Source organism: Dermochelys coriacea, chromosome 13 (genome assembly GCF_009764565.3).
Source record: "Dermochelys coriacea isolate rDerCor1 chromosome 13, rDerCor1.pri.v4, whole genome shotgun sequence".
NCBI classification, from domain to species: Eukaryota; Metazoa; Chordata; order Testudines; family Dermochelyidae; genus Dermochelys; species Dermochelys coriacea.
This window is the reverse complement of record NC_050080.1, coordinates 31,439,357-31,450,322: the sequence shown is the minus strand read 5'-3', so window position 1 is coordinate 31,450,322 and position 10,966 is coordinate 31,439,357.

Here is a 10,966-nt window from a genome sequence, read left to right as displayed (position 1 = left end):
TCCGTGGCCTAAAGGACTCCCACATGACCCTTAAGGCGCTGGGCCTGTATGTTCCCAGCCCTGCCTGCAAGCAGTTTAAGTGGCAGCAGCCTCAGAGCCAGGGGAGCCACCCTCGTCAGGAGCCTCCCCGTAAGAAATCCAGAGGCTTCCTAGCCAACAGCCTTCGCAGACCTCTCAGTCGAGCTCGACCCGCAATAAGCAGGTGCCAAGCGCTCATTTTGAGGGTACGCCTGAGGGTGACCTACCGGACTGTTCCCAAGATCCTCCCTCCCATATTTTGCCAGCCGCCTTTCTTCTTTCCTCCCTGAATGAGCATCTGTAACATCAGACCGATGGGTCCTCAGTCCAGTGGCATGGGGTTACACCCTTCAGTTACTTTCTACCCCTCCTTCCCACTCCCCCTCCCTGCCTCTCTTCAGGGAACCTTCTCAAGAGAGTATCCTCGCGCAGGAGGTAGAGGGGTTACTGCAGGTAGGTTTGATGGAGGTCGTTCTTCTGGAGTACAGGAACAAGGGGTTCTATTCCTGCTACTTTTTAATCCCAAGGGTGGTCTGCGGCCTATCCTGGACCTGTGAGACCTGAACAGTTTCCAAGCGAAGCTGAAGTTCCGCATGGTCTCCCTGGCCTCCATCATCCCCTCCCCAGATCCGGGTGACTGGTATGCCACCCTCAGTCTGAAAGATGTGTACTTTCATATTGCCATCTTTAAGAGACACAGATGTTTCCTCCAGTTTACAGTAGGTCCCAACCACTATCAGTTTGCACTCCTCCCATTTGGCCTAGCGACAGCACCACGGGTATTTACCAAGTGCATATCAGTGGTGGCTGCTTACCTCAGACATCAGGGTATCCAGTTTTACCCGTACCTCAACAACTGGCTAGTCAGGGACAGCTCCAGGACCCAGGTCCAAAGGCATGTTGCGATGCTGTTAGCCACCTGCCATTGCCTCGGCCTGTTGGTAAACAACCAAATAAATCCACGTTAGTTCCAGTACAGAGGATAGAGTTCTTCAGAGCGGTGCTTGACTTGGTCTGTACCAGGGCGTTCCTGCCCCTAGAGAGATTCAGGTCACTGATGGACCTCATCACGGAGGTCTCCCCATTTCTCCTGACCACGGCCAGGGTTTGCCTGCACCTACTAGGTCACGTGGTAGCGTGTACATATGTGGTGCATCATGGCAGGCTCCAGATGCGACCACTGTAGCAATGGCTGGCAACTGTCTACTCCCAGTCCAGGGACCACATGGAAAAAGTCTTTACCATTCCCGTGACTGTACTTATCTCGCTGCGATGGTGGACCGACACTGGGAAAGTCCTGGAAGGAGTCCTCTTTGACATCACTCCTCACTCAGTTGAGTTGGTTTCGGATGCCTCGGCTGGGGGGCACAGATCGGTATCCTCCAGACCCAAGGTATGTGGTCCCCAGAGGAAATGACGCTACGTATAAACGTTCAAGAGCTCAGGGCAGAGCACAGAGCGTGCGCTGTCTTCCTACCTCTCCTGTCGGGCAAAGTGGTCAGTGTCTTGATGGACAACCCAGCCTCCATGCCCTACATCAACAGACAAGGGGGAGCACAATCCTCTGCCAAGAGGCACTCCATCTTTGGGACTTCTGCATCGACCATGGAATCCACCTAGAATCGTGTCACCTTCCAGGTGCCAAGAACATGCTATCAGATCACCTAAGCAGGGACTTCTCTCACCATGAGTGGGTGCTTCACCCGGAGGTAGCTGGCATGATCTTCCAGAAGTGGGGAACTCCCCAAGTGGATCTGTTCGCCACCAGACAGAACAGGAGGTGCCACAGGTTTTGCTCCCAATGGAGTCTGGGCAAGGGCTCCTTCTCCAATGGCTTCTTCCTGCCGTGGACAGGAAGCGTGATGTACACATTCCCTCCGATTCCGCTCATCAGCAAGGTCCTAGTGAAAATCAAGAGAGACAAGTCTCAGGTTATCATGATTGCCCCAGTGTGGCCTTGCCAGCACTGGTTTGGGATTATTTTGAGCGCGTCAGCAATTCCTCCATGGCCCTTGCCGAACCGACTGGACCTGCTGTCACATGATCACAGTCGACTCTTGAACCCCAACCTCGCGTCCTTCCACCTCGCAATGTGAATATTGCCTGGCTGAACCTGGATGAACTGGCCTGTTCGGAATGGGTCCAGAAGGTCCTCATCAAAAGTAGAAATCCCTTGACTAGACAGACTTACCTGTCAAAATGGACGAGGTTTTCCCGCTGGGCGCCAAATGGGGCATCTCCCCTTCGCGTTCTTTGGTGCAGTCAATCTTGGTCTACCTGCTTCATTTGAGGAATCGGGGCCTAGCACACCCTCTATCAGGGTGCATCTGGTGGCCATTTCCGCCTTTCTTCCACCCATCCAGGGGCAGACAGTGTTCTCCCATGACATGGCGGTCAGTTTCCTCAGAGGTCTCGAGAGACTTTTTCCTCAAGTCCGGTCCCCAGCCCCTCAGTGGGATCTCAGCTTGGTTATGTACAGGCTTACAGGCCTGCCCTTTGAGCCTTTGGCCTCATGCTCCCTGTCTCACCTATCGTGGAAGATAGCTTTCCTGGTGGGGGTGATGTTGGCGGGACGAGGCTGCGAGCCCTGACCTCAGAACCGCCGTACACGGTATTCTATAAGGACAAGGTCCAGCTCCGGCCCCACCTGGCCTTCCTTCCCAAAGTGGTGTCTACTTTCCACATGAGCCAGGACATCTTCCTTCCAGTCTTCTGCCCTAAGCCCCACGAGACTAGTGAAGAGAGGCGCCTTCACACTTTGGTCATGAGAAGGGCCCTGGCTTTCTACCTAGATCGGACAAAGCCTTTCCGTAAGTCAACTCAGCTTTTCATCTCCACAGCTGACAGGATGAAGGGCCTGCCGGTGTCCATGCAGAGGATTTCTAACTGGATCACCTCTTGCATTCAGACCTGCTGTGAGTTAGTGGGAGTCCCTCTGCTGCTGAACGTCTGAGCCCACTCGACCAAAGCGCAGGCATCTTCAGCGGCCTTCCTGATGCACTTCCTGATCCAGGACATCTGTCAAGTCGGGACATGGTCCTTGGTGCACATGTTCGTGGCTCACTATGCCATTGCTCAGCAGAGCAGGGACGATGCTGGGTTCGGCAGAGCATGTTCCAATCTATGTGTCCATGAACTCCTACCCACCTCTGAGGGGTACTGCTTGGGAGTCACCTAAGTGGAATGGACATGAGCAATCACTCAAAGAAGAAAAGACAGTTACCTTTTTCCATAACTGGTGTTCTTCGAGATGTGGTGCTCATGCCCATTCCACAACCTGCCCTTCTTCCCCTCTGTCAGAGTTTCTGGCAAGAAGGAACTGAGGGTGGGGGGAACCGGCGGCACCCCTTATAGCGTGGTATGTGCGTGCCACTCCAGGGGGCACTGGAGCCAGTCCCCTATGGATACTGCCCAGGGAAAAACTTCTGGCACTGGTGCATGTGGTGAGCACGCACACCTAAGTTGAATGGACATGAGCAACACATCTCAAAGAACGCCAGTTAAGGATAAAGGTATCTGTCTTTTATGATGTAGTCTAATCTGTGTAGGACAGGTCAGAGAATTTCACCCAGTGATTCCTGAATCAATCCTATAATGTCTGGTTGAGTAGAACATCTCTAGAAAGAGGCCTTCAGTCTTGATTTTAACGTTTCAAATTATGGGGGGTAATCCACTATATCCCTATGTAAATTGTTCCAGTGGTTAATCACCATCACTGTTAAAAATCTGTAGCTTCTTTCTAGTGGAATTTGTCTTGCTTCTGATTTCAGTCATTGGGTGTCGTTCGCATTTTTTCTGCTAAATGACACAGCTATCCACTATCAGAAATCTCTTCTTCATGTGAGTGCTTGTAGATTGATAAAATCACCTTCTAACCTTGGGTAACCAAAATATAGTGAGCTTCTTGTGTTTCTCACTGTAATGCAAGTTTATCAAACCTCAGATCATTCTTGTACCTCTGTTCAGAACTTTTTGCAGTTTGTCAGCATCCTTTTTGAAATGTGGGTGCTAGAACAGCACACACTATTCCAATAATGGGGTCATCAGTGCCATTTACAAAGGTAATGCCACCTCCCTGTTCCTACTCTATATTATCCCCCTGCTTATACAGCTGAGGATTGCCTCTTAGCTGCAGCATCACACTTGGGAGCTCCTGTTCAGTGTATTCACATTAACTCCTGAGGGTATGTCTACACAGCAGCTGGGAGCGTCTCTCTCGACCTGCGTAGACAGACTCTCACTAGCTCTGCTCAAGCTAGCACACTAAGAATAACAATGTGGATGTTGCAGCATGGACAATGATTTGGGCTAGCTGCCTGAATCCAAGCCTGCCAGACCACCGAGCTCCAAGCTCAGGTGGCTATCCCAAGCCACTGTGTGTGCTGCAATGGCCATGCATGCTGCTATTTTTAGCATGCTAGTTCAAGCAGAGCTAGTGCGTGTCTGTCTAGCCAGGCTGGGAGGCATGCTTCCAGCTGCAATATAGACATACCCTGAGTCCTTTTCAGTGCCACTGCTTTTTATGAGAGGCCCCCACCCTGCAAATGTTCCATTGCAGGCTTTTGCTAATGGATCCTATGGGGCCTTCCTAGCTCCTGTTTAACTCAGTGGGTCTAAAGCCTAAGCACTTCATCTGAACACTACAATATTATTTTTCTAGATGTGTTGTCATGGTTCAGGGGCATGGTTTTGTCCTGCTTGAAAATTGCATAATGGTATTAAATGCAAGAAAAACTTCCATGTATGGGAGCAATTGCTCCGCTCGGTGAAATGTGCCGCTTTGGTCAGAGTTTGCAATTGCATTAGAAAACTTTGACTGATACCCAGTTCTTTTTTTGTACATACTGAAATAGTTTTCTATTGATGCCATTTCAATCTTTTACTCATGAGCAGAGCAATTGTTTAGAGCGATAATCTTAATAACTGTCTATAGTATATGGACTGATTGGCCCTCCTGCAGCAGAATTACTTGAACAGCTGACTATATAAAGTCACTTTGTACACTTACTTTTGTGCGAAAGCCTTCTGAGGTAACAACTGATGCAGCTGGCAAAGAACAGGATGTTTTGACAGTGCTCTCCTGCATTTAGCAGGAGCAGAATTTAAATCTGTGTAAACTGACATTTTGCTAGGTGGCTATGTTTTATTCAACATGAGAACAGCCATACTGGGTCAGACCAAAGGTCCACCTAGCCCAGTATCCTGTCTTCCAACAGTGGCTGATGTCAGGTGCACCAGAGGGAATGAACAGAGCAGTTAATCATCAGGTGATCCATCATAACACATCTGCAAATAGCTACAATGTAAGGCTGATATTAATCTTTACAGATGAGTAAATTAATTCTTAGATACAGTCCATGGAAGACTTAAGAACCCTACACCATTCCAGATCATTGCTCACAAATTCAGGCAGTATGATCCCCTCCTGACTACATCTTGATTTAATTCAACCCATCAGACACCTCCTATATGTTTCCCCCTCTCTAGGTCTTATGAAAAGGGCACGCTGGAGGTCAGTCTAGTGCTAGTGTGGATTTGTTTTTGATGGAAAAAGTAAAAATGTTCTGCAGAAAGCAGATGCTTATCCTGAAAAATGTTTAGTCAAAACCCAATTAACCAAGAAATGTAGGGCCAGTGGGGATCTCCAGAGATAAGTGATCTCTAGTCCATTGCCCATGCTGAGGCAGGACCAAGTATGCCTGGATGATCCTGGAAAGTTGTCTAGCCTGTTCTTAAAAACCTCCTATGGTGGAGATTCCACAGCCCCCTTGGTAACCTAGTGCAGTGCTTAACTAGCCATAGTTAGAAACATGACAGAAGATGACATCAGTGTCAGCTGAGTGCCACTAAACGGCTTTTATAAATCCTGAGTTGGAATCCTTATAGGCTAATGAAGTTGGATGGGAAACGGTGGCAGCAACCTGCATGTGTAAGCATTTGTCTGCTTATCCTCTGAAAATACTTGGAAGTGGGTCTAGTGGAGATTAAGCACACTAGTCCACTTTCCATCCTGCACCACGCCGCACAATACAATGTTGGATGGGGTGACAAAGTGGGTTTTTCCTATTGTATACAAACCTATGTGAGGCTTACTGTTTTGCATGAATACTGTGAGTGCCTCAGTTTCCCTATGTATTGCACCAGTGCCTAGGAGGTGGGAATAAGGATGTGTGACTTTTTCCCATGGTGCCCGTGCTCCACCAATATGACAGCATGGGGGCCCGGCTACACCAAAGTTTGGGGCCGGGTCTCTTCTCAGGCCCTGCCTGTTGCCCCTGGGCAATTTAAAAGGGCCCGGAGCCCCCGGCAGCACAATTGGGCTGAGGCGGCTTCCTTCTCTCTTGCTCCGCTTCCGGAAGCAGCCGGCACATCCTTGCAACCCCGGGAGGTGTCTCAGTGTGTTGCCCCTGCCCTGAACACCAGCTCTGCCAACTGTGACCAATGGGAGTTGTGGGACACCTATGGACACCAAGGGACACCAGAACCTCCTTAGGAGGGTGGCCATAAATCTCAATCTCCAGGCAGAGGAAATCATGGAAGATTCTGACCCGATGGTGAACATCCTTACCCCTGAAGGTCCTTCTAGGGTGGCCTTGCCCCTCATAAGAATGATTCAAAACACCACTAAGGTGCTCTGGCAGACTCCGGCCTCTATACCACCCACCACTATAAAGTGGTGGAAAGACACTATTTTGTGCCACAGAATAGGTACAAACACCTTTTCACCCACCCCCAACTGGTGACTGGTAGTTGATGTGGCAAACCACAAAGAGAGGCAAGGGCAGCCGGGTCCCACACCTAACTCACTTGATGCTAAGAAGCTGGACCTTTTCGACCGGGGGGCTCCAGCTTTGAGTGGCCAACCACTTCAAGCGGTGCTCAGCTGCTGTGCTTTCAACTCTTGGAGGTCGTTAGCAATGTTCCAGGAGTTACTCCTAGCTGACTTTTGCGCAAGGAGTTTAGTGTACTCCTTGAGGAGGGCAGGGTGGTCTCCAGAACCTCCCTCCAGGTCGCATTAGATGCAGCGGACTCGGCAGCTCAGACAATGGCCACCACCATCACAATGAGGCGCAGTGCGTGGCTCCAGGTCTTGGGGATACCACGTCAGGTCCAGAACACAATCCAGGACGTCCCCTTTGGGTTTGTTCATCTAAAATACGGACTCTCGCCTGCACAGCCTTAAGGACTCGCAGGCAACTTTGAAGTCTTTGGGGATCCACACCCCAGCACCTAAGGGAAAGCCATTTAAGCCTCAGCCCCGTCTCGCTTCTACTCTGGGCCTCCTAGGTGAGACTCATCAAGGACATGGGGCAGAAATAATAGGAGGTGCCTGCCTCAGTCCTCCTTAGGCCAAGGCCAGAGTTCAGCCATACAGCCCCTGGGCCCGAAGGCAAACTTTTGAAGATGCGCCCGAGGACGGAGCATCAGTTTCGGTCTCAGATTCTTCCCTCCCCTTTGTGAATCAACTCTCACACTTCTACAGTGCTTAGTCCCAGATCACGTCAGATCACTGGGTCCTCAGCACAGTAGGGGTGGGATATTCTGTTCCCTCCCACTTTTCCACCCCCCCTTCCCTATCACTCTTCAGGGACCCTTCTCGCAAACAACTCCTCTTGCAGGAAGTGCAGTCACTTCTCGCTCTAGGGGCATAGAGGAAGTTCCTCAGGAGTTTAGGGGCAAGTTCTACTCCCACTATTTCCTCTTCCCCAAGGCCAAGGGTGGGCTCCAGCCTATCTTGGACCTGCGAGACATTCATAAGGAAGGTGAAGTTTTTCATGATCTCTCTGGCCACCGTCATTCCTTCCCCGGATCCGGGGGACTGGTACACCGTCCTCGACTTGAAAGATGTGTACTTCCATATATCCATTAGCCCAACCCACAGATGATTCCTGAGATCGTGGTCAGTGGCCAGCACTATCAGTTCAGAGGGTTCCAGTTCGGGCTCTTGGTGCGTTAAACTTATGCGCACATGCAGATGGTCATATACTTACCAGTCTGTCGGAACTCAAGTCAACCTAATGGCCGGTTAGATTGAACATGAGTAAGGAGCTGCGTTCTGTTGGTCCTGATCCAAGGCTTTGAAGCACTGAATCCAAAACACATACTACGTTATTATTCTTTATCCTTCATTCTAAGTCATACAAAATACAAACATTAAATCCTACTACTACATGTTCCCGTTTTGAACCCTCAAGAACAATTCTTGAGTGGGTCATATCTTACGCAGCTGTTTCAAAGCAATGCACTGAGAGGCAATTTGAGCTTGTGGTTTTAGCTTCAAGTACATTTTTTTTTTAATTTAATAATGCATACAACACATTGCGATGATCATCAGTTTAATAAGCACCATAATAACAATTATAGGGTGAAATGCAATATTTAAGATGGAGGTCCAGGTGGGTGACCATCCCCTAAAAATACTATACCAGTGATGAATACTTGTTTAGCTTGATCTGAAATTTCAGACCCTTGATGTAAAATTGCTAAACTGTGTGTGTTTGAATTTGAACATGAGTGGCATTAGCTAGTTGGCTGATGTGTTTATTTTTATAAATTTAATTATATAGCTCTCTCCAATTAACTTCTAATGATCAAAATTAATAACATTATGTTTTAGCCATTAAAATTCATATTTTTATCTTCATGCACCAGGAAATAGTACATCAGCTAAGGGGTGCAGAGTGTGGTTACATTACACATACATTGTTGCACAGGGGGTTTTAGGGAATACCATTCTTGGCATACAACTTCTTTTGGCCCAATAGCACTGACACAGCTCCTTCCATCATAGGTTTCAGAATAGCAGCCGTGTTAGTCTGTATTCGCAAAAAGAAAAGAAGTACTTGTGGCACCTTAAAGACTAACAAATTTATTAGAGCATAAGCTTTCGTGAGCTACAGCTCACTTGCATCCGATGAAGTGAGCTGTAGCTCACGAAAGCTTATGCTCTAATAAATTTGTTAGTCTCTAACCCTTTTCTCCTTCCATCATAGTATTCTTTGGTGGTGCTGTTATTTAATTTATCTCAGTAGCACGTTGCTAGCTTTTTGTTTTGCATAATTCTATGCATCCGATGAAGTGGGCTGTAGGCCATGAAAGCTTATGCTCTAATAAATTTGTTAGTCTCTAAGGTGCCACAAGTCCTCCTGTTCTTTTTAAGGAAAAGTTATTTACTTGTTCCCATGATATAAGAACTAGGGGCTACCAAATGAAATGAATGGGCAGCAGGTTTTAAGGAAATAAAAGGAAGTTCTTCTTCACACAGTGCACAGTCAACCTGTGGAACTCCTTGCCTGAGGAGGTTGTGAAGGCTAGGACTATAACAGGGTTTAAAAGAGAACTAGATAAATTCATGGAGGTTAAGTCCATTAATTGCTATTAGCCAGGATGGGTAAGGAATGGTGTCCCTAGCCTCTGTTTGTCAGAGGGTGGAGATGGATGGCAGGAGAGAGCTCACAGATCGTTACCTGTTAGGTTCACTCCCTCTGGGGCACCTGGCATTGGCCACTGTCGGTAGACAGGATACTGGGCTGGAGGGACCTTTGGTCTGACCCAGTATGACCATTCTTATGTTCTTATATCATTCCTTTTATTTAGACAATTTGTCTTTGAAGCTAGTGTGTTCAATGTTCTCTTGAAATTTTTGCATAGGCTTTAATTTAATTTTATCCTTGGGGTTTTGGTGAATTAAAAGGTAGGGATGTTATGCATATAAGCAGACCCCTTTTGTATCTGTCTCAGCACTGTGCATACACACACACACATTTGTTTTCCTACTTAGGGTTGACCTGAGGTTTGGCTTGTTTTTTTCACCTCTTGCTTTTGGATTTAAAGCTATCAGCAGCTCAGAGACTGTCTTAAAAGGGACAAAATCAACTTTCACCAGAGTTTTGATTTCTTTCCATTTTCAACTTCTACTTCCAAAACACACAGCGATCTGAAAAAGAAAACAGAACCTATGGTGGCTCCTTTTTGGAGCCCTAATGGGATTTTAATTAAGTAGCAAGTTTTGTTTGCATTTCTTTTACCCCTTTTACAATATACACTGCTCATGTCCTGGGAAAAATGCACATTACTTCCATAGTGTAACTTCTATAACATTCTATTAGCTATATCAATTTCTACATAAGGTGTAATTGTTTGTTTGTGTTCAGAGTTTAAGTACCTTTACTAAAGTGACAGTCTAATTACTCAGAGCCACCTTAAGGCTCAGAGTTCCTAACATTGCTTTTTTGTGCACCTCACCCCTGCTGTTGCTCCAGAGGGGCAGTCTTTTTTTTTTTCCTTCCTATTCTTTTACTAACAAACAAAGATTCCGAATCTCTTCTCATTCTCCTGATTTTGACTTTGCTGCTGCAACCATGACTTTGGTCTTTATTTAAAAACATATTAAACTTTGCAAAGCATCAGGGTACCCCTTCAGGGATAAATGCTAAACTCCAAAGTCAACAACACTAATTACCTGTGTTTGGCAAAAAGGTCTGTCAGTTCTGCAACTTTGAATTAAAGATTCAAATGGATTTTTAGTGGCATTATTAAAACCAAAAGCAATTTATCTTAAACTTATAAAACAAGAGTTTTACAAACCAGGTGTGTTGGTCCTTAGAACCTCACATATTTACACAATATATTTATACACAGAGATAGATACATACATATCTATGTACATACACGCATTCTTTTTTCCTCAACCTCCCTTACACTGCTCTATGTTTACATAGCTGTACATAGATTAAATTCCCTTTATACATTTGGGGCAGTTAAGTTCCAACAGAAACCCCTTATGTTCTTTTAGCAAATTTAATTAAATGGTCCATAGTCAAATTCTTTCAATCAGATTGTCTCTTGGCCTGGATTATTTACAAACATTCCTTTGGAAAAGGGCCCATTTTTCCTTCAGAATGGCTGCAATGAAACCAAGAATTATTTTCCTATAACACTTTTCCTT